The following is a 17,841-nucleotide window of genomic DNA, read 5'->3' on the forward strand; positions in this document are numbered from 1 at the left end:
GATTTAGGGAAACTCGAGTCAAACCTCACTCGAGTTGTGCAATCCGAACTCAACATTAATTTATACCTTTATCTTCTCGGTCCGACGAAGACGAAGTCTCGAATTCAACTCTGTCCATACCCAATCTGGCAATGACAATATCGAACAGGTACAATATAACTATATAACTCAATTCAAAACCTGTTCTGATCAATACTCAAATCAAAACATAATCTGATCAATGTCAATAAAGTACGATACAATCTCAATCAGTACTGAATCTGATCAATCTCGATCATATCAGTTCTGAAAATCATAATAATTACTTACACAGTTCGTTCTTCGATCTGATTTCAATTATACGATGTCTACTATATCAGAAACACCATATATGACTCATATTCGATTCTGACAATATCATTATTTCAAATCGTAACTAAACGTAACAAAACTTACGTCCAGTTTTAGCCTGCGTCAATAGGAACACGGTACTGAAGTCGGATTCAAAATCTAACGGGCGGATCTTTCACAAACTTCAACCTTTCCTCGATTCCTTTCTCTGAATGTTTTCTGAAGGAAACTGATATATATTATGTTAATATATATTGCATGTTTGAAGGCAAATGGCTCACCCTAAGTGCAACACGTCTCGCGCATATGCGCGTCCTCTACCGGCGCATATGCGTGAGACCTACTAGTCTCGGCTCTTAAGTGTTCTACTGCTCGTGCATATGCGCGCACCTTTTCGGTGCATATGCGCGAGAATCTCTGTTCTCGCAGGTGGCTGTTCGAACCTCTCACGCATATGCGCGCTCTGTCTCGCGCATATGCGTGAGGTCTTCGCCTTGGCATATCCTGGACCCGAACAGCTCGCGCATGTGCGCGCATACATATGCGCGAGACCTTCTGATCACGCACACTTGCCCTTCGCGCATATGCGCGCATCTTCTCGCACATGTGCGCGCAAATCTCTGCCCACCACATGTTCATGCAATTTCTTCTCAAATTCATTCCAATCCCACTAATTGCACTTAAACCCCTGAAATCTTCATTAATTACAATTCTGGAAATTAATTCAGGATTAAGTACAGTGATATAATCTCGGGCATTACATAAGGTGTTTTGTTTCTTGCTACAAAATTATTTTGAAACTTCCGTTACGCATACGTGCACCTTAATCGATCCCCTTTCAAGTGGTATCAGAGCTAAGGATAGTATTTTGTGTAGCATATACTTGATATTATATTGAGGTCGATTTCTAACCGCATGAGATGAATTTTCGCAACAAAAATCGAGGCCGTCGTGGGGCGGTTTTGGGCAGCACGTTGCTGCCCGTTTCGGGCAGCAAGGGCAGCCCGAACAGCCCCATTGTTTTAATAAAAAAAAAATTTCGGCCGGAATCCGGCGACGGCGATGACGATGACGACTAGGGTTTCCAAAAGTGTTTTGGATTATCTAAGTGTCATGTGTCTTGAAGTTATTGGGTCATTAGATGGCTAACATATTTCTGAAATTTAAATGGGCCAAAATTTTTTTGGTGAAAAATGATTTTTTGGGCCCTTAAGTTTAAATTTACAAAAGTTGCAAATATTTTCCCATGAAATAAATAATTGAAGTTGGACTTTAATTATTGATAGTAAATTGTGGTTTACAAGAAATTCGGTTATAAATAAATTAATTAAAAAGTAGACAAAGGAGTTTGTATACTTTGTTAATTTAGTTTATAATCGTGGCAGTTAGTGATTGGATCAAGATATATAATATTGGATCAATTGATTATTGTGATAATTAATTGATGGTGTATGATATGTGATATTATGCATGAAAGATGATCAAAAGCCCAAGCCCAATTTGCTAGGTGTATGCTAGGATATTTTGTGTTGAATGATTGTAATAATGATCAAATTTATAAAGTGGGCCTGGTTTATGGCTCGTTCCCACCCCATGAGATGTATCCCTATTTGCCATGGATATTTATTTGTAAATATTAGTATAGTGGAAGATCAAGATTGGAAGATGGTGGCTTTGATGATTATGAAGATCGAAGACATGTAAATATTGGAAGCATATGTAATAGTTGCATTTGCATCCCATGCATTTCCCTAGGATTGGACCTAGGCCCGTGTTTAGCTCACACGGGCCATTAGTTTTGGGGTGATTGATCATCCTTGTTTTCTTTACAGTTTATAATATATACATGATGTGTTATAAATAATGAGTATGTGTGTTATTATTATGATAATGACAAAGTTGCATGAATCCGGCAATCATACGATCAAACAAAGCGAGCTTTTAAAATAAAATTAATGATGAGACCTTTCAAAATTAAAAACCCTCATTTTGAATAAGATTCAAAATTAATATCAAGCCCGAAAAAGAGAATTATGAAGGTGTTTATAATTTCCATGTCTTCATTGACAATGGGTGCATGATGAACGCTACCCGTGTTTGGGGCTCAGCTCATATTATTGGGGGGGCCTTGGACACCGGAAGCTGTGACATCCATTGACATGGTGATGTGAACTACGTGGAACTCCCATGATTTCGGCTCATATTATTGAGGTAACTCATGGTGACCGTCCATTAAGGTTCAACATCGAGGGGTAAGGCTTGACACGTAAAGATGAACGACGTCATATTATTGGGTCCTAATCAAACGTGAGACAAAATTTTACGTGGAGGGTTGCATGGAGATGCAATTGGAAGCTACCTTTTAGGAATTGTAATTGGCTGATATTATTCGGGATCATATTTCGCTAATTGGACCTTACATACCTACTGAGGAAAGGAGTTTCTCGTTTTCACTAGAGGGTAGACGGGTAGTGAAAGATGTCAAAACAGTGGGAGTAAATATTTATAAAGTAAAAGTCCATACTTTATATCTTACCAAATATTTTAAAATAGTCAATGACATTTATTTGTTTTACTTTTCAGTACAAATTTGACAATGTCTTCGATTCGCAATCCGTTGTCTTCTATACTCGACAAACATATTTTAAACGGACCTAATTACCTCAATTGGCTAAGGAATCTAAAAATCGTCTTGAATTCGGAAAGGATAGCATATACACTAACTGAGTCGCCCCTTGTTGAGGCTCCGACTGACTGCACTCTTGAGGAATTGAAGACTTACAAGGAATGGTGTGACCATGACTTGAAAGCCAGGTGTTATATGCAGGCTTCTATGAATGATGAGCTGCAGAGGCGTTTTGAGAATGCAAAGAGTGCTGCTGACATTCATTTGCATCTCAAGGAGCTCTTTGGATAGCAAACACGTCCTCTTAGGCATGCCACCGTCAAGGAGCTGATCACTTTGCGCATGCGAGAGGGGGCCTCGGTCCATGAGCATGGCCTAAAGGTGATTGGGCTCGTGGACAAGATTGTTGGCATGGATCTGATGTTGCCTTCAGAGTTGACCACCGTCGTGTTGCTCTTATCGCTGCCTAGCTTATTTGATCCTTTTGTGGTGAATTTCATTATGAACAAGATGGAACCGACCCTTGAGGAGTTGGTGAATATGCTTGTTACCTTTGAGTCCACCATAAAGAAAGAGAAGTCGGTTCTTTATGTGGGCTCTTCATTTGGTACAAAGACTGGTCCACCTGGGAAGGAAAAGAAGCGTTCTTTCCAACGTCCCAAGAAGAACGTGCCCTTGAAGAGGCAAGCTCCGAGTCCCGCTGTGGCAGCCATACCAGTGAAGGCTGACAAGACTGCTGTTATTTGTCATCACTGCAAGAAGCCTGAACATTGGAGGCGTAACTGTAGAGAATATCTTACCCAGAAGGGTTCTGGAAACGGTATGTTCTATATCAAAGTAAATATTTCAATTAACTCTACTTCTTGGGTATTATATACCGGCTCTGGCTCACATCTATGTAATGAGTTGCAGGTGATGGGAAGAAGTAGGAGACTAAGGGAAGGTGAGACCTTCTTGAGGCTGGGCAATAGAGCAAGAGTTGCTGCCAAGGCTATTGGAGATGTTTACTTGATTTTGAACGATGATTTTAAGTTAGTTTTAAGAGATGTTTTGTTTGTACCCGATTTGATGAAAAACATTATTTCCATTTCTATGCTTGATAAAGATGGATATTCTTGTTTATTTAGCAAATGTGTTTGCAACATTTACAAGAATGAATGTTTGATTGATTTGGTCCTGGAGAACTTCAAAACGATCTCTACAACTTAAAATTGAAAGATATTCCACTAAACAATGTCCAAGCAATAACAACAACAAACAAGTGAAAACAAGATATTCTAAATTCGGCACAATTATGGCATGCTCGATTAGGACATATTTCCCTAAGAAGGATGAACAAGTTAGTGGGAGTGGGCATGTTTGATATGTCTGATATTAATGCTCTCACGACTTGTGAATCTTGTCTGAAAGGAAAGATGACCAAAATTCCCTTTAAGGGCCATGTGGAGAGACCCAAAGGGTTATTGGATTTGATCCATACCGATGTGTGCGGTCCGCTTAGCATCACCACTAAGCATGGACATGCCTACTTCATCACCTTTACCGATGACTTTTCGAGGTATGGGTAAGTGTATTTCATGAAATACAAGTCTGATGCCTTTGAAAGGTTCAAAGAATTCAGAAGTGAAGTAGAGAAATAGTTGGGACGAAGCATCAAGACACTTCGATCGGATCGAGGTGGTGAGTACTTGAGTGCCGAGTTCCAAGAGTATCTTAGGGAGAATGGGATTCTCTCGCAGTGGACTCCGCCTCCTACACCGCAGTTGAACGGTGTTTCGGAGCGTCGTAATCGGACTTTGATGGACATGGTTCGGTCTATGATGGGGTTCACAGAGTTGCCGCCATTCTTTTGGGGATATGCGCTTGAGACAACGGCACTGTTGTTGAACAATGTCCATTCAAAGGCAGTTGATAAGACACCATATGAGATACGGATGGGTAAGCCTCCCAAATATTCTTATCTTAGATTATGGGGTTGCCCTGCTTATGTGAAGCAGGTAGTGGGAGATATATTGGATAGTCGATCCATTTTATGTAACTTTGTGGGATATCCAAGGAATTCACTTGGATATTATTTCTATTATCCCCGAGAAACAAAGGTGTTTGTTTCTAGGAATGCAACCTTTTTGGAAAAGGAATTTCTATTGGATAAAAAAGGGGAGATGATAGAACTCGAAGAGGTTCGAGAGACACCCACAATTGTAGAACCCACACCAGAAGAGCGAATAGAGGAGATACAAGCTCCTAGAAGATCCGAGAGAGTCTCGAGACCACCTATGAGGTATGGTCTGTTTCTTGAATAGGGCCATGATGAGCCTATCCATGGATGTGATCCAAGGACCTTCAAGGAAGCGTTATCTGATGCCGATTCATCCAAGTGCCTTGAAGCAATGGAATCTGAGATGAATTCCATGCATTCGAACCAAGTGTGGAATCTTGTGGATCCACCTAAGGTAACTATTCCCATAGGGTGTAAATGGATTTACGAGAGGAAACTTGGGGCGGATGGGCAGGTATTGACCTTCAAAGAGCGATTGGTGGCAAAAGGATATATTCAAAGACAAGGAGTTGACTTTGAGGAAACCTTTTCTCCAGTTGCAATGTTCAAGTCGATAAGGATATTGCCAGCCATAGCTGCATGGTATGACTATGAAATATGGCAGATGGATGTCAAGACAGCCTTCTTTAATGGGGATATTAAGGAAGAGATTTAGATGTCTCAACCTGAAGGGTTTACATCTATCGGAAGTGAGCATATGGTATGCAAACTTCAGAGATCTATTTATGGTCTAAAGCAGGCATCTAGGAGTTGGAACCTCAGATTCTATAGTACTATCAAAGAGTTTTGTTTTACTAAGAATCCTGAGAAACCCTGTGTGTATAAGAAGGTCAGTGGGAGTGCTGTGACATTCTTGGTGCTTTATGTTGATGACATTCTACTCATTGGGAATGATGTAGAAATGTTGCAATCAACTAAAATATGGTTAGCAAGTAAGTTCTCGATGCAGGACTTGGGTGAAGCATCTTTTGTATTGGGAATACAGATCTATAGAGATAGCTCGAGAAGATTTCTTGGTCTCACCCAGTCTACATACATTGATACCATCGTGAAGCGGTTCTCGATGGATGAGTCCAAGAGAGGACATCTACCAATGTGTCATAGCGTGTCCCTATTCATGTCTATGTCTCCCAAGACTGATGCAGAGATAACGGCGATGACAAGAATTCCTTATGCATCTGCGATAGGTAGCATCATGTATGGGATGATATCTACACGTCCTGACGTGGCTTTCGCACTAAGTGTAGGGAGTAGATATCAATTGAACCCTGGTCTTCCACACTGGAAAGATGTGAAAGACATCCTCAAGTTTTTGAGAAGGACCAATAAGTTGTTCTTGGTCTATGGGGGTGGAGAACTGAAATTGGAAGGCTTTACCGACTCTAGCTTCCAAAGCGATATCGATGACTCGAAGTCAACCTCCGGGTTTGTATTCATGCTCAATGATGCTGCTGTCGCTTGGAAGAGTTCCAAGCAAGACAGTACTGCGGATTCCACCACTGAGGCTGAATACATTGCTGCATCAGCTGCAGCAAAGGAGGCTGTTTGGATAAGGAATTTCGTCCAAGAGTTGGGCGTCATTCCTAATGGAATTGCTCATGTCCCGGTGTTTAGTGACAACACCGGAGCCATTGCTCAAGCAAAGGATCCAAGGTCTCATCAGAAGTCCAAACACGTATTGAGAAAGTACCACATCCTCCGAGAGATTGTGGAAAGTGGATAAGTGTCGATTGACAAAGTCGGCTCCGCAGATAATGTTGCTGATCCGCTAACTAAGCCTTTACCTAGACCATTATTCTAAAAGTATCGCGAATCGATGGGTTTGAAGCATATGGGTAGTTGGCTCTAGTGCAAGTGGGAGATTGTTAGAGTAGGTGCACGTCGAGCCAAGTGTTGGCCGAGTGTTCACAATGAAACTCTATGTATAAACAGTCTTTATTTTAATAATATTTGAAATTATTGTTTTGGCACTTCTTTATCTGTATACACATGCTAGTTGCATAGATAAATTCCTTGAATATACAAATAGTAGAAAAAATCTGAGATGCTCTGATGCGAACACGGGTGGTCAAGCTCCAAGGAAAGCGTGGGATCCTTTAGAGTTGTCGGAGGGACTAATCACGAGAGGACGGCTAAAGAAATTCAAAGAGGCACTACTAGGGCTTATGAGCAATAAAAAAGGACTTACAAGCAAGGTGTAGAGTGCTGAAGGGTTCGTGATGCATGGGAGTAAGTTTGGGAGTCATAAGAACACCATTCAAGTGATGAATGAAGAAAACATCTAGAATGACCTGAGCCCGAGCGGTAAAATACTACCGCCCGAGCGCCAAACGTACTGCCCAAGAGGTGATTTCCAGAACACTCGGCGCTCGAGCGGTCATTTTCTACTGCCCTAGCGCGAATAGCCAGAATACCTGGCGCTCGAGCGGTCAAATTCTTCCGCCCGAGCGCGCCTGCTGCAAGAAGAAAATCTAGTTTCCTTGTTAAGAATCCTAATTATCTTGGTAACTTTATTTTGAGTATCTTTTAGATTTGTACACAATATTATGGACAAAAATTTTTAACATTATAGAGATTATTATTGAGTTTATCAAAGTTTTTGAGTTTTCTCTCAAATTTTCAAGGCTTTAGCTTTGTTTTCAAAAATAAAACTTATCAAAGTTTTAACTTTGTGGCGTTTGTCGATCTTGTCTTGCGCGGATTGTCAAAGACGAGTTCTTTGAAGGTTCGATTAAGTTTCGATTGTTTCTTTTGTGATTGTTTATTACTAAACCGCGTCGTTTAGGGGTGAATATCACGTAATTTCTTGAATCAAAAGATCGGGACATCGTAACAACGATCCTTGTTCGTTATAGAATTGAGGACGCGATTCATATTTAATCACGTTTGCTTTTCATCGTACGAGGATTCATATCATTTGGTATCAAAGCTTAGGTCCATTGAATTCAAGTAAGTTTATCACGTTATTATCTCGTCTATTATCAGATCTGTTATCCTTTCATTCATTTTTCAAATCTATATTTTTAGTATATCGTTCTTCATCAGTTTTTGAAATTTTTGGTTATTTTTTTTGTTAGGATTTTTGAGTAAGTACTAAGCAAAAAAAAAAAAAAAAAAAAAAAGAGTACAAAAAATCCGAAAATTCACCATTATTTCCTTTTTGTATTTTTTTCTATTCTTTTTTATGAATCATATAAAAGTGCCTCACACAGTCAAAAAAAAAAATATAATATTTACCTTCAAAGTGCTTGTCTCCGCAGTCCAAGTGAGTCGATCACCTTTGTTCACAAGTTGAACTTGATTGTTCGATATACAAATACAAAGCTTGAGAACACTTTAGAGAGCACTATCAAATTCGAGTGAAAACATTTGAGTGCGAGTGTTATTTCTTTGGTGTGACGGTGAGTATTTGTTGTGAGCAAAAAAAAACTAGAGAGGAGTGACGAGCGACTTTTCTTTGGAGTGACCGTGAGGACTTGGGTGAGAAATATTTTGTTTTCTACTAACTTTTTCTTGCAGGTACAAATCTGAAATTAAATGGAGAAGGAGGTAGGAGATAGTTCAAACCCGGGGTTGTCTAAGGTTCAAATGGGGGCGTTGTTTGGGCATTTTAGTAGGATGATGAGGGTCGAGTTGGAGCCAATGCACGAGAGGATGAGTAGGCTTGAAGTTAGTACTAGTGGAGATAAATCTAAGCCTAAAAGTATGGGTAGAGGAGAAGAAGAGGAAGATTATGATTTGGGAGGAGATGAGGAGAGTCAAAATGAAAATTGGGGTAGGAATGGAAGAGGTAGAGGATTTGGTAGAGGTAGAAGAGAAGCCACACGGGGTAGATACGATGACGGGAATAGGGAGGATGGTAATATGGGTAGTTTAATTGTAATGTCGATGGGCTGTTGCTGATCCAACTAGCGGGAGTCGGTTGTCCCATGGTCCATTACTCAATGACTCCTTCAGCCCAGGCACTGGAGTTTGTACCTCCCCAGACTCGAACCTAAGATCTCTTGGACATATAGATACTTAGCACAAGTCTGATACCAATTGAGCTAGTTGTAGAACCCTTAACTTGGACTGCGCATAAGTTATGCATAATTTCTAGTATTTAAATTAAAATGATTTTTATTGCATGAGTATTTAAATTCTTTTCTTTAAATTTATCTATTTTACGTAGTAGTTTAATTGTCATCTTTTCAGTTAAATAAGTGAGGCCGGACTGGAAATGGACTATTGAGATAAGTTAATAAAGACTTATTTAAGAAGTGGTAATTTAGCATGTTGGTAAATTTAATTTAAAAATTTGGCATGCATGCAAGTTATTAAATTTCTTTGGTATTTTATTAAATTCTTTTAAAGCATAAAATGTATGTTTATTTTATTAAATTGTTTTTAATTATTTTTATGCATTTTATGCATAATTCAAGTAATCTAGAATTTTATTTTAATTTAGGTGGTTAATTATTTTTATGCATTTTATTTCATAATTAATGCATGATAGGATTTAATTCATGAAATTTTAAAACATCACGCATTAGGGTTTCTATGTGCATTTCAATTTCGAACGAGGATCGGAGACCGGAGAATTTTCGGGAAAATTATTTTTATTACACGATTTATTTTTACAAATTAATTTAAAGCTTTTTTAAGTGTAATTTTTAAAAAAGGAATTTGGGGTATTTTACCCAGAGGATTATAATTTTTAACGGTACGCAAATTTTATCGATTCGGGAACTTTTGAAGGTTCGGCTAATATTTTCAAAAAATTTCCAACACGAAATATTTTTCGGGAGTGAGTTTGGATTTAATGGGCCTACTTTTAAGCTTATTGGACTTAAATATTTTTTTTTAACTCTTAAATTTAGAGCCCATTATCTAATAATCAACTATTTTAATAATAACCTAAACTAAACCTAAAGCTACCCTACACATTAAAACACCCGACACCCCTCTCCAACCACTCCATTATATTATTTCAGCATCTCCACAGCAGAAAACTCCATGGAGGCTTCGGCCAAGTGACTCCTTTCAAGAAGAAAATTCACTCGGCAAATTCTCGACGCTCGTTCTTCGATCTCCTCGCTTCTATAACGTCTAAGGCACGCTTTGTATCATTCTTTACGCATCATACATGTTTTATACGTTGATGGTTGTGCTCATGCATGAAGCTTTTCGATCTAAGCTTGTGTATGAAAGTTTTTCGGTTTTTAAATGTAATTGTGCATAAACCATGACATTTTTATGTTCACTCACGATTTTCTTGTGGTGGCTGCAAAGGGGGCTGTCAAGGGGCATTGCTGAAGGGCTTTATGATTGAGGGTATGCTGTCAATAGGCTGGAAATGAGAGGTGCATGTTGTACGCTAGAAGCCGTGTAGATTAGGAAGTATTGCTTCGGGTTTGAGGAAGGTAATAGGAATAAAGGTAAGGTAGGGCCGAGAATTTGGATAAATTCTGGAATTTTCAGCCGTGGATTTTGGGTCTGGAAATTATGTGTTACGGTCTTTTAAGTGTAGTTAAGGTGTGATAAAAAGTTGGGAAAGTTTTGGTTAAGTTTCGAATCGATTCGGTTAAAACCGAGACTCCGGTCCAAGTTTTAAAACAATTCGGTTAAGTTATAAAATGGGCTCGATTTTAAATCTAAGGATGCTTTCAATTATGTTTTGGGATTTTTTAAGAAGTTTGGTAAGCTTCAGGTCAATTTTAGAGGTCCAGGAGTGAAACGATAATTTTTGGGCTTCCAGGGGCAAAATGGTCATTTTGCACTCGGGGTGAGATTTTAGTCCTAGCAGCGCCTTGAGCAAAAATCATGATATTTTTAAATGTTCATGCATCATGTTTATGATTATTTTGCTATTATAATAATTATGGTGCATGCTTGGTTTAAAGGAATTAAGAGAGAAAAAGTAAGAAAGTGAAGAGCACTCCGTCTCCGCCGCGCCGCGTCGTTATTTCGTTTGTTTTCTGTCAAAACAAACCAAGGCATGTTTATATCTTCTTTCACTCTTCAATCAAGCCATATAGGTATTTTTAAATATCGCAAGTACATGATTTTAATGCAAGAAAGTCGAAATTGTTCATATTCAATTATGTTATTTAATTATATTGCGTGCAAAATATTCATTTTGAGATTTATGCGATATTGCTTGTGGTCACTTTACTATCATGGGATTATTACTTCACCCGGTCGCCAGTTATCGGTCAGTTCAATTTGGTACCACCCGGTCGCCAGTTACCGGTCAGTTCTATTTTGTACCACCCGGTCGCCAGTTACCGGTCTCACCAAGAAAATTATTACAAGTTATTTCACTACAGGGCTCCAAGGAGCAAATATTTTCACTATGATTTTCAGTTCAGTTATGCACGTATTATAATTAATAATGACACGATATTTTACGTTATGCCTCACGACATGATATTTTCACTTGCATGCAATTTTATTATTTATTTACTCGTTATTTATGATATATGCATGCTGAGTCTTTAGACTTACTAGACTTGATTGTTGTAGGTACCGATGATGCAGGGACCGAGGGCGGGGACCAGTGAGCTAGCTTGGGTCGGCAGTAGTGGAACCCGATGACCTCATGTTTTTAGCATTTACTATTTTGACTCAAACAAATTTCTTCGTTGTTGAATTGTTTTAAATTATTATCTTGCAAACAAACATTTACTTCCGCTGCTATTTTGAATGGTTAAACTTTTATCAGTTATTTATTTATGAATGAGGCATTTTAATTAATTAAAAAGAAACAAATTTTAAATTTTCCGCAAATTTTCAAGGACGTATTTAGAGGCCTCTACAGCTGGTATCAGAGCCTATGTTCTTGTAAAGGGTTGTACTACTACTGACCACGAGATGCTCATGAAGTCACATCTTCGGTCTGTAAGTTTTACATTCATGCATTTTATTTAAAGCCGGAATTATTTTAACTGCATGTTCTCATGAAGTATTTTTACGTTTAGATTTTAATCGTTCAGTATTTATTTACATTTAAATAAATTATGGAATTATGCATGATTGGTTACGTATGGGTTATTTATGGAATAGTATGCCTCCTAGACGCCAAGTTGGACGCCCGAGAGGTGATGATGAGCCTTGTCATGAGGACAGGGAGGAGCAGAGACAGGAGGGGAACAGACCTCCACTCCCTCCACCAAATATGAATGTCCAGATGCTAGCTGGGATGACTCAGTTCTTCGCACAGTTTGCGGGAAACAATGCTGTGGAGACCAGGCCGACAGGGCCTGAGGCTATCTACGAGAGATTCATGAAGATGCGTCCTAAGGAGTTTTCAGGGACAACAGACCCCATGATTGCCGAGGGCTGGATCAAGTCCCTTGAAGTTATCTTCGAGTTCATGGAGCTTGGAGATGCAGACAGAGTCCGGTGTGCCAGCTACTTATTCGGGTTTTGTGCGTGAGTCCATGTCCCCTTGTGATGTGCCTGTGTTATTAGTTCCTAAGAAAGATGGCTCATGGCGTATGTGTGTGGATTGTAGGGCAATCAATAACATAACCATTAAGTATAGGCATCCTATACCTAGACTAGATGATATGTTAGATGAATTGCATGTTGCATGTGTTTTTAGTAAAATTGACTTGAAGAGTGGTTATCACCAACTAAGAATGAGAGAAGGTGATGAGTGGAAAACTGATTTTAAAACCAAATACGGGTTATATGAGTGGATGGTCATGCCTTTTGGCTTAACTCACGCTCCTAGCACCTTTATGAGGTTAATTAATCATGTTTTGCGTGCACACATAGGAAAGTTTGATGTTGTTTATTTTGATGATATCCTAGTGTATAGCAAAAACTTGGATGAGCATGTTAATCACTTGAGACTTGTACTAATCACAATAAGGGCTGAGAATTTATATGCTAACTTCAAGAAATGTGATTTTTGTACGAGCAAACTTGTCTTTCTGGGTTTTGTGGTAAGTTCACAGGGTATACAAGTTGATGAAGACAAGGTAAGTGCCATTCGAGATTGGCCAACGCCTACTACTGTTGGTCAAGTTCGAAATTTTCATGGTCTTGCAAGCTTCTCTAGGAGGTTTGTAAAAGATTTTAGCACACTGGCAGCACCAATGACGGCGGTGATCAAGAAGAACGTTCCATTCAATTGGGGCGAGGAGCAAGAGAAGTCTTTTAATCTTATTAAGCAAAAGTTAATTAATGCTCCTTTACTTGGTTCACCTGATTTTGCTAATACCTTCGAAATCGAATGTGATGCTTCAGGTGTAGGTATTGGTGGAGTCTTGATGCAAGGAGGTCGACCGGTGGCATACTTTAGCGAGAAACTCAATGGAGCCGCCCTGAACTATCCCACGTATGATAAGGAGTTCTACGCACTTGTGAGGACTCTAGAGACGTGGAAGAACTACTTGAGACCTAAGGAGTTTGTGATTCATACGGATCATGAATCCCTAAAGCACCTTAAGGGGCAACAAAAGCTGAACAAGCGGCATGCCAAGTGGGTGGCATTCATAGAGACATTCCCCTATATAATGAAGTACAAATAAGGTAAGGACAATGTAGTGGCCGACGCACTATCACGGAGGTACGTACTAATCTCTACCTTAGAGTCTAAAATTTTAGGGTTTGAGCATGTGAAAGAGTTGTATGTGCTGGATGAGGATTTTAAGAGTGTGTTTGAAACTTGTATGCATGGACCACATGAAAAATTCTATTTGCATCATGGTTTCTTATTTAGAGAAGATAGGTTGTGCATTCCTAAATCTACAGTTCGTGAATTACTTGTTAGGGAGGCACATGGGGGTGGCTTGATCGGGCATTTTGGTGTGGCTAAAATTTTAAGTGCATTGCATGAACATTTCTATTGGCCACATTTGAAACGTGATGTTGAGCGTGTTTGTGAAAAATGCGTAACTTGCAGACAAGCTAAGTCTAGGACACAACCACATGGATTGTATACACCACTTCCCGTCCCTAGTGAACCTTGGGTTGATATTTCTATGGACTTTGTTTTGGGGTTGCCTAGGACAAAGAAGGGGAGGGATTCTATATTTGTTGTTGTGGATAGATTTTGTAAAATGGCACATTTTATTGCTTGTCATAAAACTGATGATGCATCTAACATTGCGGATTCGTTCTTTAGAGAAGTCGTTAGGTTTCATGGCATGCCTAGGACTATTGTTTCCGATCGTGATGTTAAATTCTTAAGTTACTTTTGGAAAACATTGTGGGCTAAACTTGGCACAAAATTGTTGTTTTCTACTACGTGTCATCCTCAAACGGATGGACAAACTGAGGTTGTTAGTAGAACGTTTGGAACACTTTTGCGTGCTATTCTTAAAAAGAACTTAAAGAATTGGGAAGAATGTTTACCATTTGTTGAGTTTGCTTATAATCGTTGCGTGCATTCTACTGCCAATTATTCACCGTTTGAACTTGTTTATGGTTTTAATCCTTTGACTCCGTTGGATTTGATGTCTTTACCTGTGAGTGAAAGGTTAAACATGGATGGCAAGAAGAAAGCTGAATTTGTCAGGAGTTTGCATGAAAAGGCCAATGCCAAAATTGAGAAGAAGAATGAGCAATACACCAAGCAAGCCAACAAGGGGAATAAAAAAGTTGTGTTTGAAAAGGGTGATTGGGTATGGCTACACTTGAGGAAGGAAAGGTTTCCTGAGAAGAGACGTTCCAAGCTACTACTGAGGGGTGATGGGCCATTTCAAGTCCTCGAAAGGATCAATGACATTGCCTACAAACTTGATCTACCAGGTGAGCATAACGTTAGTTATACTTTTAATGTTAGTGATCTTTTTTTGTTTGATATAGGTGATGAACAAGATTTGAGGAAAAATCCTTTTCAAGAAGGGGAGGATGATGCGAACACGGGTGGTCAAGCTCCAAGGAAAGCGTGGGATCCTTTAGAGTTGCCGGAGGGACCAATTACGAGAGGACGGCTAAAGAAATTCAAAGAGGCACTACAAGGGCTTATGAGCAATAAAGAAGGACTTACAAGCAAGGTGCAGAGTGCTGAAGGGTTCGTGATGCATGGGAGTAAGTTTGGGCGTCATAAGAACACCATTCAAGTGATGAATGAAGAAAACATCCAGAATGACCCGCGCCCGAGCGGTAAAATACTACCGCCCGAGCGCCAAACGTACTGCCCAAGAGGTGATTTCCAGAACACTCGGACCTCGAGCGGTCATTTTCTACCGCCCGAGCGCGAATAGCCAGAAGACCTGGCGCTCGAGCGGTCAAATTCTGCCGCCCGAGCGCGCCTGCTGCGAGAAGAAAATCTTGTTTCCTTGTTAAGAATCCTAATTATCTTGGTAACTTGATTTTGAGTATCTTTTAGATTTGTACACAATATTATGGACGAAAATTTTTAACATTATATAGATTATTATTGCGTTTATCAAAGTTTTTGAGTTTTCTCTCAAATTTTCAAGGCTTTAGCTTTGTTTTCAGAAATCAAATTTATCAAAGTTTTAACTTTGTGGCGTTTGTCGATCGTGTTTTGCGCGGATTGTCAAAGACGAGTTCTTTGAAGGTTCGATTAAGTTTCGATTGTTTCTTTTGTGATTGTTTATTACTAAACCGCGTCGTTTAGGGGTGAATATCACGTAATTGCTTGAACCAAAAGATCGGGACATCGTAACAACGATCCTTGTTCGTTATAGAATTGAGGACGCGATTCATATTTAATCACGTTTGCTTTTCATCGTACGAGGATTCATATCATGCTCATATGATAAGTATCATGAAACTCATATTTGGAATACCGTATATTCTAAACAGTTCCTAGTCGATTCAGCCGCCGCTAAGAAGGATATAGGCCGCTCGAGTTCGAGACTAGTATCTGCGATATGAGCACCATGTTTCATTGGTAGGGGACATTGTGATGTCCAAGCATGCAGATAGATGCTCCTGGTAGAATGCACTGAACAACCCTCCATATAGAACTTTCCAAGTGGTTCTCACTTATCGAGTGGAAACTTCCTAGTTTATGGTTGCACACCATTAGTCCTTATGACCCGGGACAACATTGAGACTCTATGTGCTAGCATTGTACTTTGACTTGTTTACCGACTCTCATGGGGTCATCAGGTGGCAAGGTTGGGTGTTTTGGCGAAACATATAGGAGTCGATGCAGTGTAGTCGGGGATTCACCGCTTACCTTCGGGTATGGATATCCTATGTCTATGTAGTATGAAATCTCTGATCAGAGTATGGTGGTAATTATGAAAAAGGTTTAATAGATTAAACCATCGATGCAACTACGACATGACACATAGTATCGATTCATTGACAACTCTCGATATACCAATGGTTGTCGAATCGGTCGGGATATATGAGATGAAGGGACCGTACTGTACGCTAACCATAATTGAATGGTTCTTGCAGGCACTATCATTTGATACCTAGGGAATCATGTAAGCGATGCTGCTAGGCGTTTAACATGATTGGTTGGGTACTATCAGACTTTAGTTCTGACGTTCTTATTATCAAGGAGTTGATAAGTAAGAATGGAGCAATTGGGGTATGCTCAAATAAGGACATGTTTAGTCCGAATCACATGGAGATGTGAACCCACGGCTAGTTGTATCTATGAACCATTGAGGGCCACACAAGTACTAACTTTCTAGATCCCGTTGAGAAGTAAAATAGTTCAATGTGTTGAACGGCTTATAAAGGAGTTTATAAGCGTAAAGAAAAATAAAAGTATGACTTCTATAAGGGGAATGTGACTTTTAATTTGTGAAAGTGTTCCTAAATTAAAAGTTGGCCCAATAAATAATGTATTTGAAAATTGTGATTTTCATAAACATTATTATGGACTAAATTAAATTAATTCAAGTGTTGAATTAATTAAACGCTAATGGACCTAGTAGAGTCCAAATAATTAAATTAATTCAAGTGTTGAATTAAGTAAATAACATTGGGCCTTGTAGAACCCAATTGTAAATAATTATTCGACTAGTGGACTTGAGTTAAATCAAGTAAAGTTTAAATGGTCTCAAATGTGTTCGAGATATTTAAATAAAAGTCCATGGGCTTTGTAATTGTTAGAAATCCAAATAGAATGCATGCATGGGAGGTGAAGGGTTGGGAGAAAACTTTTTCAATATCCAAGACATGGCATGCACATGCCTAGTCTTACTTTTTCAAGCCTTCTCTAGACACTCATGTTGGACGAAATTTCAAGCATCATTTCTCTCCAATTTGTCTTCTTCTATTGTTAAAGATTCCCTACACTTCTCAAAGAAAAATCCTCTTATTCTTCTAGTGCAAAATAAGAGGGGTTCTAGCTTGTTGGTAGTGGGCTTAATTTTTGAGCAAGGAGTGCTCAAAAGAAGATTGTAGATTGTGTCTACCATTCAAGAGCTTAGTTGTATATCAACTAAGTTGGAGCCATCATCAATCCATTGTGATTGATAGGTAATATTTCTAAACACACTATGAATGTCATTTTCGTGTTTTCGTATTTGCTACACACTTAGTGGGTGCTTGGTTTTTCATGTTCTTGTTGAAACAAATTTTAAACTTCCGTTGCGCAACCGAGCACCGTAACGGATTCCCTTTCACCATGATAGTGTGTCGGCCTCTACATTCTCCTTACCTTGTTTGTACTTGATTATATAGGGGAATGTCTCTATGAATGTCACCCACTTGGCATGCCGCTTGTTCAGATTTTGTTGCCCCTTAAAGTGCTTTAGGGATTCATGATCCATATGAATCACAAACTCCTTAGGTCTCAAGTAGTGCTGCCACGTCTCTAGAGTCCTCACAAGTGCGTAGAACTCCTTATCATACGTGGGATAGTTCAGGGCGGCTCCATTGAGTTTCTCGCTAAAGT

This window comes from Primulina huaijiensis, chromosome 12, assembly GCF_012295235.1.
Source record: "Primulina huaijiensis isolate GDHJ02 chromosome 12, ASM1229523v2, whole genome shotgun sequence".
Taxonomy (NCBI): domain Eukaryota; kingdom Viridiplantae; phylum Streptophyta; class Magnoliopsida; order Lamiales; family Gesneriaceae; genus Primulina; species Primulina huaijiensis.